This window comes from Chlorocebus sabaeus, chromosome 18, assembly GCF_047675955.1.
Source record: "Chlorocebus sabaeus isolate Y175 chromosome 18, mChlSab1.0.hap1, whole genome shotgun sequence".
Classification (NCBI taxonomy): Eukaryota; Metazoa; Chordata; class Mammalia; order Primates; family Cercopithecidae; genus Chlorocebus; species Chlorocebus sabaeus.
The window spans coordinates 73349729-73365626 of NC_132921.1; the positions used below are offsets into that span (position 1 = coordinate 73349729).

General features: G+C 44.2%; 1 long non-coding RNA gene and 1 pseudogene across 1 annotated transcript in view; both read right to left on the bottom strand.

The window, feature by feature from the left end:
* LOC103222800 (uncharacterized) overlaps positions 1-15898 on the bottom strand; it is an 88960-nt gene that overhangs the window by 16959 nt on the left and 56103 nt on the right. Inside the window, exons 3-4 of the long non-coding RNA XR_012089354.1 lie at positions 4209-5710; positions 1289-1738 (exon numbers count right to left, since the gene is read on the bottom strand). This is a non-coding gene — a long non-coding RNA (uncharacterized lncRNA). The remainder of the gene's footprint in view (positions 1-1288; positions 1739-4208; positions 5711-15898) is intronic.
* On the bottom strand, positions 8962-12157 carry LOC103222803 (phosphomannomutase 2-like; annotated as a pseudogene).

Here is a 15898-nt window from a genome sequence, read left to right on the forward strand (position 1 = left end):
GCACCCAAACTGAGTAAACCTCTAAGTTACTCTAAGAGAGATCTCTCAATGGACTAAACTTTCTGTAACGTGTTTGAGAGTGCATTCTAATCATAATTGCAAAAAAGTAGTTAAAATCTATGTTTGAAAATTAAACACAGAACCTTAAAAATCTCTGTGCAACTTTATCCCACTGAAATTTTTAAAAAAACAAAACAGAGCACACTCAGTTGTTATGGCTTTACAGCAAAAATAGTTGCTACATTTGAAAGTTCAGTAAAGTTCAACTTTCTGAGCCAGAACTTGGAAATACTACATAACACATTGGAGTTGCTTGTCCAGCTTCTCCTGCCTGCCATCTAGAGCATAGTTGAGAAGTAGCCCCCAGAAGGGTGTGGCTAACACAGCCTCTGACTTCAGGGTCAGGAAAGCAAAAGGCCTTGCCTACTGCAACTTACTGATGTGAATCAATAACTCTTGTGTTTAACAACATTTTCAACAAACTTGACCATCTAGAGAAGAGTGGGCAGAAATAGTGCTGTGAGAAATGATCTTCTGACAGTCCTGTGGTTGTAAAAGCATAATGATCTTGTATAATGTAGTCCGTCCTGCCTTTGTAAACTTTGAAAGCATGACATCTTTATATCATGATGTACTTATAACTATTAAGATGACTCTTCATTGTCATGAAAAAATATAACTAGGTTTTCGTATGGTCTGAGAAGGTAGGAAAATGATGTAAAGGTTTTTGAAGGATGTTAACTAAAATAGTTAAAATGAGTCCAGCAGTTATGAGCTTAACTTCAGGTACCTGGAACATTGGCTTATATGGGACATTAAATTTCTGAAAACTGCAAAAATGGGACACACATGTACATATTTTTACCATGAATCTGACTCCACAGGGCTACAAAATATTTAACCTTCATTTCAGAAGTGCTAGTGTGCTTCAGGTAGGTTTTACACAGTTTATTTGTCCTGACAAAAAATTACCCCATCAGCCTTCTCCTGAGCATCCAGTGACAGGGATGTGGAAAAGAACATTCTATGGGGAAAGCAAAGTTCGAAACAGTGAGGCACAGAGGATGATGTTTGAGAAGCCACAGGAGGAGGCACCAGTGGACACAGCAAGGAGAGGAGCCAGGGAGAAGGAAATGGGGAGGACATTCCTTGAGGAGCAGCTCTGAGCTCCAGGGCTTTGGGGGCCATGGAGTCACAACAGTTTAAGATGTCCCCTCAGCACCAGCTGGGCATGGGCAGCAGTGAGAGGAGAGGGTGGCAGCTATGACATCAGTGTTTGTGTCTTTACCTGCACATGGGGAGAAACTTCCATTTGTTTCCCATAAGAAGGGTCATCTTTGAACAGAAGAGGCAGTTGTGTGTTTCCGCAAATGTGGCGACGTGCATTGTAGAACATGCCAAGACTTTGCTGTAGCCCAGCCATAGGCTCTTAGACTTTGGCTGGTTGTTTTCTTCCCCCTGTCCTTTCATTTTTTCTGTCCACCAAAATGTATTGAGATCATCCTGGGAGCCAGACACTGGTAGGTGCTGGGGCTATAGGCAGGAATATGCTTTCATGAGAGACAAGAAAGCCTGACCTTGCTGCCACACAACTTTCATTGCACCGTGAGACAGAGGCGTGCCAACAGAATGATCCACATGAGCATAAGCAGCATTAGAATGGGTGGAAATTCCATCCAGGTGACATTTTTGAGAGGCCACGGGAGCTTCCTGGAGAAAGTGACATGTAAGGCAAGACCTGAAAGACAAACCCAATTACCTGGGGAGGTGGGGAAGGAAGAGGGACCGGTGTTCCAAGAAAGGCAGATAGCGTATTGAGGGGAGCAGTGGGACAGAGAAAAGGAACTCCAGGAACTGAAGTGATCCCCACAACCAGAGCATGGAGTGTGAGTGAGAAGTCTGCAGAGGGCTGGTGACGGGGACCTCTGAAGACAGGAGGCCAGGCAGTATTCTAAAATCAACAGGAAGCCATTGCAAGGTTTCACCCAGAGTAGTAATGTGATCAGATTTGCATCTTAGAACAGTTGTTTTGGCACTTCTGACTGGAAGGGCCAGAATGGCCGGTGTTGTTACCTGAAGGGTAAATGTGGACCACAATAAAAAATGCAGTGGAGAAGGAGACATATGAATATATGTAAGTAAATATTATCGAGGTATATTTAGCAGACAGAATCAATAGATGTGGTAAGTGATTGACTGGATGTGTGAGGAGTCTAGATCACTTCCAGGTTTCTGATTTGGGCAACACAGTGCTAATCAATGAAAAAGGTGATCCACAGGGAGGAACTTGTCTGAGGGGTGAGGTGGGGCTGAACAGCTGCGTTTGAGACAGGAGAAGTGTGTACTGGGCATGGGATGCACGAGTGGAAGTGCCTGTGGGTCTGCAGCTCAGACATGGGCATGACCAGCATAGAGATAGAGAGGCCCCAGGTTGCCAGGTGAGCATGATCCCCCAGGTGATGGTGTCGGCTGAGAAGGGAAGGAAGCCCCTGTGAGGACACTGAAGCGGGGAGAGCAGACAAGGAGTCCACAGGAGACAGGGAAGGAAGAACTAGAGGGAAAAGTCAAGCCAGGCATGTGTGGTGACGTAGGAACTGAAGGAGAGGACATCTCAAGATTGAGGGGACGCTGCACAACAGGAGGACTATGTGGTTTTTGGCCACATCCACAGGAAGTCACAACAGGCAAGGAAAAGAAACTGGAAATCAGATACGGAGTTGATGAGTGAATCAGAGAGGAGATGGGCAGGGACGGCAGGGTGAGGCCTCTTCTGAGGAAGTTTGGCTAAAGGATAGATCAGCTGGGACACATGCTGGAAGGGTGTTTGGGGTGGAGGGAGGAACGGTGGAGGACAGGAGAGCCTTGAGCCTGAGAGAAGAGGCTCCTAAAATAGAGAAGCCGAGGTTAAAGTTGTGGGAGAGAGTGGGGATAACTGAGTGGCAGATAATCAGGAGAACAGAAGGAGATCCAGAATCATGACGGAGAGATGACCTTTGCCATGAACACAGCCCCCTCCCCTGTGACAGAGGGGTAGGACAAAACAGTTGGCGTTCAAGTGTTGGTTTGTAGCACACTGTTTTAACTATGTCCTTTAAAACATTTCTCCAGACACTACCCAAAGCAGTTCTTCACTACAGTGGAAGATACACCTGCAAATCTTCACCAAAACAGTGACCTAAGGACCAAGCTAACTGCTGCTGCCTGGAACACTGTCCTTACCTTAGAAATGTCAACCAGACTGTAGGAAACCCAAACAACCTTTTCAGGCAGAAAGCAAATAGATTAAGAAAGTAGCCAGATGAGTTAGCGAGCCCAACAGTGACTTTTGTTTCTTTTTTTCCCTGTTCCCTTTTGTTTTCATGGTAGAAAAGGCTGGACAGGGATGTGTTGCAAAAGCAGTGATCTACCTTATCTTGCCCATCACCCAGGATGGCCCAGGATGTGGGTTCTCCTTGAATGAATCTTTGGCAATCTGCCAGGCTCACATGGTCTGCCGCCTCCTTCTTTAGTCTGAGTTTGCCCACTGCTTGGAAAGGGCCATTGGCAGTTCTGGCAGGGAGTTTTCCCAACACTGAGAAGGTGACATTTTTACTCCCCGGTGCAGTCTGCACCTCTGACCCATGGTCAGCAGACAGGACAGAGGCACTCAGTAGACAGAGCTCAGAAGATGGCACTCAGTCCCGGCGGAAGGCCCAACGTCCAGCTCTGCACCCATCCCATGTGACCACGGGCAGGCTCCATGACCTCGTGGATCAGTTTCCTCACCCTGTTCAGGAGGCATTGTACTACCATCCTGTTTGGAAATTTGTGAGGATCAACGCATTACTCATGTAAGGTCTTTGGAAAGTGTCGTATTACTGTTTATTAACTGCTTGTTGGTGGCCTGGCTGAGCCATATCCTTTATGAAAACCAGACCCCCTCAGCAGGTGTGGGTGTCTGTGCAGCCTGAGACCCTTGTGTGAACAGCCTTCTGGCAGCTGTTTTTTCCCCTTGCCACAATCAGTGCCTCCCTGTCCCCAGGCATTGCTTTCTCTGCTGGGTGCTGGGTGCTTCACTGTTTTCCTACACCTCAGTTGTCTACAGGTAAATATCTGTTCTGGAATCTAGCTGAGGTGGCATCAGTAGCAGTTCTGCTGTGGCACTGCCCTCCTTCTTAGGTTGTCTTTTGAGAGCAAGAGAGGTCCCTTCACATACCCCAAGAACTTACCTGCATTTGCCCACAGTCTCCATTTAGAAAATAGGAAAAGTCACGTCTGCCTACCTGCCAAAGAGATAAGAGGTAAGTTTCTTGTTGAAATCCAAGCAGAAAAGTATGACCAATTCTATACCCATTGAAGACATGTATGAGGAATTAAAACAATTCTTTATGGACTGTACCTCATATAAATTCCTAGAAGTAAGTTCTAAAAAAAAAAATTCAAGGAGGACTTAATACCATAAATTCTGACCAATATGATTTCAAAATATGACATGGTAGATTAACATTGTAAATGCAATAAATAAAATTAGCCACCGTAAGAGATTAATAGAGAAAAAATATGATTATTGCAATAGATACAGGAAACTCATGGAATAACATTCGCCATATATTTATAGGACAACTACCTTATAAACTTTAAATGACTTATCGCAACCATCTGAATTAATGTTGCTTAAACAGCATATATCTTGGCTGGTTAAAAACCACGTAAGAATTTCCATAACATTATTGCATGGTGCACACACCATATTGGGTGTGAACCTATCATAAAGTTCACCCAACTATAAAGGTATATAATTGATGATTCATTAAATTGACACTGTGTGCAGCCATCACCATGATCTCACTTAAAAATATTTCTCTCACTGAAGTCCCCTCCTGCCCATGTCCATCCCTACTCCCATCTCCAGCCCTAAGCAATACTGCTCTGATACTCTGTCTGTATAAATTTCCCATCTGTGTAATAGAAATGGAATCATGCAACATATTATATTGGGAGCCTGACTTCTTTCATTTAAGATACTATTTTTGAAGTTAATTGCTACTTTAGCATGTGCCGGTCATGTGTTTTCCTTTTCATAGATTCATAGTCCATTGTGTGGATATATAAACAGTGTTTATTCATTCATCAGTTGATGGACATTTAATTATTTCTGTTTTTTGTATTATGAATAATGCTGCTTTGAGCATTCATAATACAGTCATGTAATATATAATAACATTCTGGTCAATGATGGATAGCGTGTCTGATGGCAGTCTCATAGGATTATACTAGAGCTTAAAAAGTCCTATCACCTAGTGTCTTGTAGCTGTCACAAGTGTGTAGTGTAACACATTACACTGGCATCAGTGATGATGCTGATGGAAAGAAATCTACTGGTTTTCCAGTTATGTTAAAGTACTATATAGAACATACAACTATGTGGAGTATATAATTCTTGGTAGTGAAAATAAATGACTGTGTTCCTGGTTTATGTATTTACTGTACTATACTTTTTATAATTATTTGAGAATATATTCTATCTGCATGTTAAAGAAAACCACTTATCTGTAAAACAGCCTCAAGTAGGTCTTTCAGGATGTACGCAAGGTGTTGTTATCATAAGAGATGACAGCTCCGTGTGTGTTTCTGCCCCTTCCAGTGGGACAAGATGTGGAGTCGGAAGACAGTGACCTTGATGATCCTGATCCTGTGTAGGTCTAGGCTGATGTGTGTGTCTGAGCCTCAGCTGTTAACAAAAAAAGTTTAAAATTTAAAACTTAAATTTTAAAGTAGAAAAAATATAGAATAATATTTTTAAAATTTGCACAGCTATACAATATGTTTATGTTTTAAGATAAGTGGTATTACAAGAGTTGTTTTTTAAATTTTTAAAGTTTATACATTTTAAATGTTACAGTAGGCTAAAGTTAAGTGTTGAATAAATAAAAATATATTCATATAAATTTAGGGTAGTCTAAAGATACAATGTTTATAAAGTCTATAGTAGTGTACAGTAAGGTCCTAAGCCTTCACGTTCACTCACCATTCACTCACCGAATCACGCAGCAATGTCCTGTAAGTTCTGTTCATGGTAAAGTGCCCTATACAGATGTGCTAATTTTTATATCGTATACCATATTTTGTTGTAGCTTTTCTATATTTAGATTTTAGACCGTGTTGTAACCCGTGCCTGCAGTATTCAGTACAGTTACACGTTGTACAGTTTGAAGCCCAGAGCAATTGGCTGTATCATACAGTCTAGGCGTGTAGGGGCCTTTGCCATCTAGGTTTATGTAAGCACACTCTATGATGTCTGTGTAATTACTACATCACTTAATGATGCATTTCTCAGAACACGTCACTGTCATTGAGAGACACATGTCTGTACAAATGACTTTGGAGAATATGCTTTCAGTTCACTTGGAGCATTTCCTGGGTGCGGATTTGCTGGACCAAATGGTAAGTTCAAATTTAATTTTTTTTAAGAAACAAGAAAGCTGTCTTCTAAATTAGCTGTGCCAATGTACATTCCTACCATGCTGCATAGTACCAATTTCATTGTACACTGTATGGTAAGCCCCAGCATGTAAGAAATGAATAAAGTAACACATGTAAAGATTAGTATAAAGCAAATGAGATTATTATTGTTATTGTCTTTGTCAAATCCTCAAAATAATTAAGAATACATTTTTACATAAATGTGCTTGGCAACATAGCTGAAAACAGCATTAGTAGTTGTATACTTTTATCAGTAACCAAGACATAAATTTTAAGGGAGAAAAACACTTGTAATAACAAAATGTCAGAATTAACATACAAATTCTGCATGACATTTTTGGCAGTTTAATCAGGGCAGTGTTTTGTAGACAAATGAACAGCTTAAGGGGAATCAACAAAACTTGGATTTCAAAAGTTTTCTGGGTTTAGAGCGTGAAACTTCATCGGAGGACACACACCTTGCGTGAATGAGATGCCTCGGTGTTTATGGACATGTTGGAGGTACAGCATAATGGTGGCTTCCTCCAGAAAGGGACATTTGGGGTAGCACCAATGGCTCCTCTCTCACAGTGGATTCATTCCGCCTGATGTGGCATGGACATGAATGGAGGTTAAATGGACAGTAGCTGAGAGGATCAGCCTTGACAAGGGGCAAGGTAAAAGACCTGGGAGTCTCTTCAGGTGCAAAGTCTTCATTTGAAAAAAGGAGGTGGTCACAGGAGATACTGAGCTGGATCAATAAAGTGCAGGAGAGAGAGTTGTTGGCCCTGGGGAGCGGGTAGTATGGACTCTTAAGTTTTCTCCTCCCTCCATTAATTTCTCTTCCAATGCAGACTTCAGTCATAGACTTGCCAGCTGCCTTGAGGGATTGGATGAGCCTTGGCCAACTCTTGAAGGTAAAGGAAAGCACCTAACAAGACTGGCATCTGGACTTGGCTGTGCATGTTTTCTATTCTGGGAAAATATACATAACACAATGTTTATTTTAACCTTTTAACGAAAGGGTGCACTCAGTGGCATTCAATATATTCACAGTGTTGCATAACCAACACTATTATCTACACCTGAAATTTTGATTATTTCTATTTTTCTTTTTTTATTAGGAAACAACAAAATCACTTTAATGTGCTACTTTTCATTTTGAAAAGTCATTACAGTATCATTTGCAAAACTCAACAAGGAAAGATGCCCGTGGGTGGCCGTGTTCTGGGAGTCACTGAGATGAGGTACTGCCTGCTTTCAGCCAACTTCATCTGGGGCTCAGACAGTCACAGGCCCAAGTGGCTGGGAGGTTGGGAGGGAACCAGGTTTAGCTGTGATGAAAGCACCTTGCTATGGGCTGGGAGGTGGGAGTGCAGGGAAGCCTGGGCTTCCCCTGGCCCCATACGCAGGTCAGCAAGTGCCCAGCAGAGGCCACATGGCCCCAGCACCAACCACTGTAGGGTCTGTGGGTCCCAGCATTTCCACATCCTGAAAAGTGACATGTGAACTGTTTCCTAGGCAAGTTCTCTTCCACCGTGTTCTAGATGAGGTCTGTGAGCTCCTTCCAGTTTCACAAAGAATGTGCAGAAGGTGGAAAGAGTGAGGGACGCAGGCCCAGCTGCGGCTGCACTCAGGCCCCTCAGTCATAAAGTCCGGGTGAGAGGCTGGGTAGGCACTGACAGGAGAGCAGCCCGTGTTCCTCTTCCCTAGCTAGGTTCTCACACAGTCCCTGAGGAACTAGAGAGGAATGCCTCTGGGAAGCCCAGCCAGGGCCAACCGGAAGGGCCTTTTGGTGAAGTCTGACATCTAACATTAGTTTTGCTGGACCTGGGTGAGAACCGGCCCCCAGCGGAAGGACTGTTTTGACAGTGCCAACTCCAGCTGAGCTGTTGGTTCCCATTGCCTCCCATCACGGATACAGAAAAGCAGCCGGGTTATTCCAAGTGTAGTAAATACAGAGCTGGCTGAGTCAGGGCCAGCTGAGGTGCAAACTCCACGGGGTTTACTGTCACTCTGCCAGTCATCTGTCCAGCAGGCCTCAGCTTCACAAACAGGAAAACAGAAGGAGTGCATCTACTCACTGGGCATCACGCTGCCCCCGCTCACAGCCACCACCTGCATCGAGGCAACGTGCAGGTGGGAGCTTGGTTCCAGGAGGTGTCTGTGAACTCTCCTGGGGTAGACCACTGCAGATGGCCTGTCCTTGCTTTCTCATCACCAAATCTCTGTTTTTGGTGCTGACACAGAGGTCCAGACATTAAAACTAATGCTTACTTTTTTTTTTTTTTTTTTTTTTTTTGAGACAGAGTCTCGTGCTGTCGCCCAGGCTGGAGTGGAGTGCAGTGGCCGGATCTCAGCTCACTGCTATCTCCGCCTCCCGGGTTTGCGCCATTCTCCTGGCTCAGCCTCCCGAGTCTCAGGGACTACAGGCGCCCGCCACTTCGCCCAGCTATTTTTTGTATTTTTTTTAGTAGAGATGGGGTTTCACTGTGTTAGCCAGGATGGTCTCGATCTCCTGACCTCGTGATCCGCCCGTCTCGGCCTCCCAAAGTGCTGGGATTACAGGCTTGAGCCACCGCGCCTGGCCTAATGCTTACGTTTTCACAAGAACGACAAAGAGGGAGGGTCCAGGCACATTTTTTCTTTCTGTATCACCCTGGAATGATGGGGAAACCACGTGTACTGTGATTGCATGTATTGGCATGGGTATATTAGACTAGGGGGCTGCGGATGGGTGAGGAAAATCTTTTATGGGAGGTATTCCTCTAAGCAATTCTTGACAAGTCTTTTCTCCTCCCTTCTGGAAGCTTCTGGCACTGGAGGTGGAGGCATGGCATATCAGCGGTGGAGGTCAAGACCACACGTGCTTGACACAGTGAGCAGAGCCTGGCTGGGCTGCGGGGGGGGTTAGCATGTGCGGGAGGGCCCTGGGCTTGGGCCACCGAATGCCCCTTGCTGGCTAGTCAGCCGGGACCCCTGCCCCTCCCACTCACACGTTAGGCAAACTCTTCACAGATCCTGTGTGTGTCCTCAGGCACCATCATGGAGTAGCCCACGGTTCTGGGGTCTGTGAAGGTCTCAAGGTCTCTGCCACCTTACTATGATTTTGTCTCCAAAGAAATAAATGGCCTTATAACCATCATTTTTCACACGTTGCAGGCAATACCTCTTGTCCCATCCATCAGGAAAGACATCAAAGCTGATCTGGCCTCCTGTGAAAAACGTGAGACCCTTTCCTGCAAACTCCTTTCTTGATCTGCTACAAGTTTTTCTCTTATATTTTCTTTTTTATTGACTTCGTAGAACTCAATGCGTTCCTCTTGGCTGCAGCTTCTTCCAAATAGGGGACATGTTTAACATCCCATTTCAGAATTCAGTGAAAGTACCCCTCTTCTTCAGGAGTTTAATTTTTACATTGTAGCCCAGACAGTAGTTGATTAAATCTTGGATTAGGACCTCACCCAGGTGACTTTGAATGCTCGTGACATTTACACGAGCATTTCCCATGTTTGTATGGTACCGAGTCATTTTATGGAAACGTGTAATCATATTTTTCAACCACATCATTTCCCAGTTGCTCCTGCACTTCCTCAAAGTCCAGCCTGCCTACCTCTCCGATTTTGGGCTTCTGCCTCACTTTCTGTAGGAAGTCATCCATTTCTTTGGTAATTTGCTGCTGCGGGGTGGTCAGGGTCCCATCAATGTCCAAAAGGCCGGGTGCTGCCATGTCCCCAGTTTCCAACTGCACCTTACAAGACTGATTAGCACCAGCCCATAGTGATTTGTATCCCATCTTCTCTGCGTATGAATTTGATTATTCTAGGCACTTGATTTTAGTAGGATCATACAATATATTCCTTTTGTTTCTGGCTTATTTCATTAGGCATAATGTTTTCAGTGTCCATCCACATCATATCATGTCTCAAAATTGTTTTTAAAGATGGATGATGTACAATTGCATGTATGTACCACCTTGTTTGTATACATTCATTTGTTCATTGATAGTTGTACACTAACATTTATAGCATCACTATTCCACAAGAGCCAAAAGATGGAAATAATCCAACTATCTGTTTGAGTTCTGTTTGCCATTCTTTTTGTTATATATCTAGTAGTAGAATTCCTGGGTCCAATGGTAGTTCTATGTTTAACCTTTGGAGCAACTGCAAACTGTTTTTCACAGTGATTGCAACTTTATGCATTTCTACCAGCAATGTATCACAGTCACAATTTCTTGTCAACACTTATTTTCCTTTAAAAAAATTATCCGGCTGGCGCGATGGCTTACGCCTGTAATCCCAGCACTTTGGGAGGCTGAGGCGGGCGGATCACAAGGTCAGGAGATTGAGGCCATCCTGGCTAACATGGTGAAACCCCGTCTCTACTAAAAAATAGACAAAAATTAGCAAGGCATAGTAGCAGGCACCTGTAGTCCCAGCTAGTCTGTTGATGTGGTGAATTATCTTGATGGAGTTTCACCTGCTGAACCTGCCTTGCCCAGCAGTGACCACTAACATGAGCACCTTTCACGTGCTGGCTGGCCATTTGTGTAGCTTCTTTTGTCACATGGCCATTCAAGTCTCATGTCTGCTTTTGATTTGGTTGTTCATCTTTTTATTGTTAACTTTCAGAAGCTCTCTAAAGATGCTTCTTCAGATATGTTTTCTGCAAATATTTCCCCCAGTGTGTAGCTTACCTATTCCATTTTGTTGGATTATTTGGTAAGCAAAACATTTCAAAATTTAATGAAGTCCAATTTATCAATTTTTTGTTTTACCAATAGTGGCTTTTTCTTTTTTGGTTTTATTTTTGACAGATCTCACTCTGTCCCCCAGGCTTGATTGAGTGCAGTGGCACAGTCACTGCTCACTGCGGCCTTGGCCTCATGGGCTCAACTGATCCTCCTGCCTCTGGCTCCCAAGTAGCCGGGACCATTGTCGCATGCACCACTGCATCCAGCTACCTTTTATTTTTTGTTAGAGATGAGGTTTGTCTCTGTTGCCCAGGCTAATCTCACACCTCTGGGCTAAAGCAATCTTCCTGGCTCCACCTCCGAAAGTGCTGGGATTACAGGCGTGAGCCACCACGTCCAGCCAGTGTTTTTTGCACCATCTCCAAGAAATCTGTGTCCACCCTAAGTTGTAAGGACAGTTCCTTCTTTTTTTCTAGAAGCCTTATGGTTCTGGCTCTTTTATGGGGGCCTATGACACATCTTGAATTCCTTTTGCAGGTGGTGTGAGAGGGGGCTGAGGTCCATGTTTTTCTATGTGAATATCTAGTAGTTCCAGCCCCGAGTGTCACCACTGGGTTAACTTAGACTCTCAGTCAGTATTCCTTTTTTAAAAAAATAATTCTTCACAATTATGTCTATATAATTACACAGAAGTAACTGAAGAGCATTCTGAGCTGATACTGAATGATAGCTAATCAATTAATACCTTATATTGGTAATATATACATGTGGTTTTAATTAAAATTAAAACTTTTCAAAATTAAAACTTTTCAATTTCCTTTCCATTTCTGTTTCATATTCCCAGTGCCGTCCACCAAGGCAAATGCTGTGGGCAGTTTTTGGAGCAACTTAAAAAGCCAGACTCCATAAAACCCAATACTGAGGTTCTGGTTGAGGCCTGAGAGTCTGGGAGTGTGTGTGTGTGTTAAAGGTGCAAAGTACGAGGTAGGTATTGCAAACAACTCCAGCTCATCCTCAGGGACTCACCTGAGACATTATAAGGAGTGCCTAAGAATTTTAAAAGGGCTTATTTAATTCTCTCTTTCCATCTTATGCCGGTAAAGAGAAATATTGTATGACTGAGTTTTAGGTTCACACATAAGGTGAAGTGGTAAGCTTGTTTCTTTCGTTTTTCTTCTTTCTGTTTTGTCAATATTTATGGACCAACCCATCAGATTCCATGCCCTGTAGGAACATCAGAAATTGCAAATTTAAGAGGAAAAGGTAGAGGAGCTCAGGAAGACAATAACTAGGATACATTTCTTACTGGGTAAAAATTACTCCTGGGAAGCAGAGGTTGCAGTGCGCCGAGATCGCGCCATTGCACTCCAGCCTGGGCAACAAGAGCGAAACTCTGTCTCCAAAAAAAAAAGAAATGATGTGACCTTGAACAATTTTCTTAACTTCTCTAAACCTCTATCTTCAGCTTCAGTAAAATAATTTTACCTCCAAGACTGCATTAAATGGAATCCCATATGTAAAACAGTTGACAAATATTAGGGGCCCAACAGCTGTGTGCTCCTACTGCCGCCCCACTTTACGCCAAGGGAGAAGCGCAAGACGTCCAGAAAAAGCCTGTTGATCCCTACACCTCAGCATCCTGTGTTCACACAAGGCGCAGTGGTATCCAGACTTACCGGGGTCACCCAAATATAAGACATGTTTTGATTTTTCAACTTAGGTACACATGGCTTCTAAGGTTCACCATATATGATCCATAATTTAGAAGAGATTTTCCGCACTACCCCACGGTTCTATTTTAGCAGACTTAGATGTGCCATAATATCTCACTCTCTTAAGCCCTCTTCAGTATCAAAAACAAAACTTTAATCTGTAACACAGTTATCAGCAGTGAAAGTGGAAAAGGTACCTATGAGTCAAAATGACCCTCTGCCCCACCCCGCCCCGCCCTACAAAAAGCCGTTCAGGAGTATTTGGGCTGCTTATGAGAATGCTGTTTGTATTCCCAGGGACAGACAAATGTCTACCCTGGTTAGAAGCTGCGCTGCTCAGCCTCCAGGGTAGAAAGTTCCCCACACCCTCTACCCAAGGAGAAGAGAAGCAAATGGGGTGGCCAGGCTCCAGAATGTGGACTGTTTAGTGTGGTTTCTGCAGTCCAGGTCACCACCATGGGTGAAGCTCTTCCTTCCTTCCTTTTCCACCCAAGTGGCCAAGGTCCTACGGCTGCTGTAGGGCCTCTTCCCTAGGATGAGTCAGCCCAGCCATTCCCCTTCCCCTTTTTTTTTTTTTTTTTTTTTTTTTTTGAGACGGAGTCTCGCTCTGTCACCTAGGCTGGAGTGCAGAGGCGCAATCTTAGCTCACTGCCACCTCCGCCTTCAGGGTTCAAGCAATTCTCCTGCCTCAGCCTCTACCTGGGATTATAGGCGCCCACCACCACGCCCAGCTAATTTTTATATTTTTAGTAGAGAGTTTAGTTTCAACTTGTTGGCCAGGCTGCTCTCGAACTCCCGACCTCAGGTGATCCACCTGCCTCGGCCTCCCAAAGTGCTGGGATTACAGGCGTGAGCCACCGTGTCTGGCCCAGTCAGCCCAGCCATCCTGACTTTTTGTTCTGGCAAAATTACTCTCTTCCATGTCTACCTTCCAAGTAGCTAAATCAGAGATCTGGCCTTGGGGCAGGCTTGAAGAATCCCTGTTTTTGGTCCTCAAGAGGTCCTACCAGGGTCTGGGACAATTCCAAGACTTGTGCTCTGAAAGAGGAAAGAAACCTCACATACATGGCTCTCGCAGAGCTCAGGCGAGCCCGTATCGGAGGCAAGGCTTGGGAGGCGGCCCTAAGGTTTGGGTGTGCCATCTATAACAGCTAAGAGATCTGAAGCCAGCTGTCTGGGTTCAAACCTCAATTCCAACAGCACTGGCTGTGTGATGTTAGACGACATCCCCAGCTTCTCTGTGGTTCCGTTTCCTCACTGTAAAAGGGTCACAATAATAGAGCTGCTCTAAAAATTAAGTGAATTAGTGCATATAAGGTATTCAGGGCTGGGCGCAGTGGCTCGCCTGTAATCCCAGCACTTTGGGAGGCTGAGGCGGGTGGATCACGAGGTCAGGAGATCGAGACTATCCTGGCTAACATGGTGAAACCCTGTCTCTACTAAAAATACAAAAAACTAGCTGGGCGTGGTGGCGGGCGCCTGTAGTCCCAGCTACTTGGGAGGCTGAGGCGGGAGAATGGCGTGAATCTGGGAGGCGGAGCTTGCAATGAGCCGAGATCACACCACTGCACTCCAGCCTGGGAGACACAGCGAGACTCCATCTCAAAAAAAAAAAAAAAAAAAAAAAAAAATGGTATTCAGAACAATGCTTGGCACATGGAAGAGTTCAACAGACACGTACTGAACACAGTAACTTAGCAATTAGTAAATATACTCATGCAGGCCAGGCGCAGTGGCTCACGCCTGTAATTCCAAAACTTTGGGAGGCCGAGGCGAGAGGACCACGTGAGCCCAGGAGTTTGAGACCAGTGTGGGCAACACAGCAATATTCCGTCTCTAAAAATGTGTTTGTGTAACATATATGTATATATACACTCATATATTCACTGTGTATTTATAATATACAAAATAGCTGAAATACAGACTTAACTATTCACAATGGTTACTTCTAGAGAAGAGGGAATGCAAATTTCAGCTTTTTACCCCACACATAAGAATTCTTGTATCATCTGAAATATTTAAGCAAATTGTAGGTATAAATTTGCCCCAAAACACATAGCAGAACAATGTAGTTTTGACTCAAAAATCTTCAAATCATGATGGAATTGTTCTGTGAAAGTAAAGTTATAGAGACGAAAAGTCTCCAGCCTAAATGCTCTTTCATATGACCTATATTACATAAAGCAATGCAGACACCCCAATCCTTTCCCCACTGTCATAAGAATTTTTCAGTGAACTGTATTCCCGTTTACAAACTAGATGACAGTTAAGAGTTACCAGGCAAGAACGTAGATCCAGTTCTGCTTTTTCAAAGCCCAGTGTTCCTCACATAATAGCAATGCATTCTTCAACCAGCACCTTTGGCTAAATGTAAACTACCCCCAACACCTGAGCTCTCTGTTGTACACAACTCAACGTGGCCTGGGAGAAAGCAGGTGCAGATTTCACTTACTCAGTAACAACACATCCCGCCTGATTCCTCTGATGGGCTAGTTCTCAAGTCATCTTTTTCTAAGCTCTTTCATTCGGCTCTACCACATGTACCTAGGCTGAGTAAAATACTTTACCAGGTTTTTTTTGAGATGGAGTTTCACTCTGTCACCTAGGCTGGAGTGCAGTGACGCCATCTCAGCTCACTGCAACCTCCGCCTCCCAGGTTCAAGCGATTCTCCTGCTTCGGCCTCCCAGGTAGCTGGGACTACAGGCGTGCACCACCACACCCAGCTAATTTTTGTATTTTTAGTAAAGATGGGGTTTCACCATGTTGGCCAGGCTGGTCTCAAACTACTGACCTCGTGATCCGCCCGCCTCGGCCTCCCGAAGTGCTGGGATTACAGGCATGAGTCACCGCGCCAGGCCTACTTTACCAGTTTTATTCCTGAATGAAACCTGTTATTACTATCAATAATGTCAATCAGTGCCATTTCATTCACCGTATGCCATACACGTACAAAACACTTCATACTCGCTCCACCTGTGTGCTCTTCTGCAATGGCCACAGTGTTCCCCATCTTACATGAGAGGCACAGAGAAAAACAATGACTTCTCC